The sequence below is a fragment of the Eriocheir sinensis genome, chromosome 50 (assembly GCF_024679095.1).
Source record: "Eriocheir sinensis breed Jianghai 21 chromosome 50, ASM2467909v1, whole genome shotgun sequence".
Taxonomy (NCBI): Eukaryota; Metazoa; Arthropoda; class Malacostraca; order Decapoda; family Varunidae; genus Eriocheir; species Eriocheir sinensis.
The window spans coordinates 2170394-2172893 of NC_066558.1; positions in this window are offsets into that span (position 1 = coordinate 2170394).

Genomic DNA, 2500 nt, shown 5'->3' on the forward strand with positions numbered 1-2500 from the left:
GGGAGGGAGGGAGGGAAAAAAGGAGAGAAAATGACGTCCTTACCTCCCCTGAGAGAGAGAGAGAGAGAGAGAGAGAGAGGTTGTCTGTGTCTGTCTGTCTGTTATGCTCTAAATAATATGGGAATGAAACAGTGGAGGTGGTGGTGATGATGGTGATGGTGGTGGTGATGGTGATGGTGGTGATGGTGGTGATGGTGGCGGTGGTGGTGGTGGTGATGAATGGATGGTGAAAGAAGACGAAGTGATGGTGATGATATTGGTGGTATAGTGATGACTCTCTCTCTCTCTCTCTCTCTCTCTCTCTCTCTCTCTCTCTCTCTCTCTCTCTCTCTCAGTAATATTATGTAGTAAGCACACACACACACACACACACAATAAGACTAATAACCATCTTCAACACACACACACACACACACACACACACACACATAACAAGACTGCAATAACCATCTTCAAAACACACACACACACACACACACACACACACACATAACAAGACTGTAATAACCATCTTCAAAACACACACACACACACACACACACACACACATAACAACACTCTAATAAACATATTAAAAACACACACACACACACACACACACACACACACACACACATACACACACACATAACAAGACTGCAATAACCATCTTCAAAACACACACACACACACACACACACACATAACAAGACTGTAATAACCATATTAAAAACACACACACACACACACACACACACACACACATAACAAGACTGTAATAACCATCTTCAAAACACACACACACACACACACACACACACACACACACACATAACAAGACTGTAATAACCATCTTCAAAACACACACACACACACACACACCTAACAAGACTGTAATAACCATCTTCAACACACACACACACACACACACACACACACAAAACAAGACTGTAATAGCCATCTACAAAACACACACACACACACACACACACACACACACATAACAAGACTGTAATAACCATCTTCAAAACACACACACACACACACACACATAACAAGACTGTAATAACCATCTTCAACACACACACACACACACACACACATAACAAGACTGTAATAACCATCTTCAAAACACACACACACACACACATAACAAGACTGTAATAACCATCTTCAACACAAACACACACACACACACACACACACACACACACATAACAAGACTGTAATAATCATCTTCAAAACACACACACACACACACACACACACACACACACATAACAAGACTGTAATAACTATCTACAACACACACACACACACACACACACACACATAACAAGACTGTAATAACCATCTTCAACACACACACACACACACACACACAGCTGCACAACATCTGCTAAGAATCATAAAGACGAGCTCCTCCGCCTCTGCTATGTCTGTTAGAGAGAGAGAGAGAGAGAGAGAGAGAGAGAGAGAGAGGTAATAATTTGTCTGGAATCTTCTTTTAATATTTCTCATCCTTTCGTCATCCATCCGTTTCCTCTCTCTCTCTCTCTCTCTCTCTCTCTCTCATTAGTACACGTATAGGTAAACGGCATTCCAACCCGCGTGTGTGTATGTGTGTGTGTGAGAGAGAGAGAGAGAGAGAGAGAGAGAGAGAGAGAGAGAGAGAGAGAGAGAGAATAAAGAAAAAATATGAAAAAAAAGGAAGAACGGATCAAGAGAGAGAGAGAGAGAGAGAGAGAGAGAGAGAGAAAATAAAGACTATGGAAAAAAAGGAAGAAAGGATCGAGAGAGAGAGAGAGAGAGAGAGAGAGAGAGAGAGAGAGAGAGAGAGAGAGAGAGAATGAATCAACCCAACATAACTCAAACCAAAACAAACCCACACACGAACAAACAAACAAGCAAACGTGCCCCCTCGTGACCTCGCCTGCCGGAAATCGTGACCTTGAAACCCCTGAAGCACTATGACCCTCGCCTGACCTTGAGGGGGGAGGGGAGGGGAGGGGGGCCGGGAAGTGGGGGGGGAGTGGGGAGTGACTGACTGACTGACTGGCAGATTGACTGACTGACGATATGGCTTCTGAAGTGTGTGTGGGAGGGAAGGTCAAAGAGGAGGAGGAGGAGGAGGAGGAGGAGAGGAAGAAGCATAAGGAGGGAGAGATTAAGGTTAGAAAGAAAGAGGAAGATGAAGAGAAGGAGGAGAGAAAAGAGAGAGAGAGGAGAGATAGGGAGAAAAAATGAAGAAAACAGGGAAGAGCTGGAAATGTAAAATGAAGGAGACGGAAGAGGAGGAGGAGAAGAGAGAAAGAAGAGAGGAAGGAAGAGAAGGGGAGATAGAAACCAGAGGAAGAGAAAGAAGATGAAAGGAGTGGAGAGAAATGAAGAGAAGATTAATACAAAGGAAAGAAAGAAGAAAAGATTAGGAGAGAGAGAGAGAGAGAGAGAGAGAGAGAGAGAGAGAGAGAGAGAGAGAGAGAGAGAGAGAGAGAGAGAGAGAGAAGGGAAGGTAGATAGG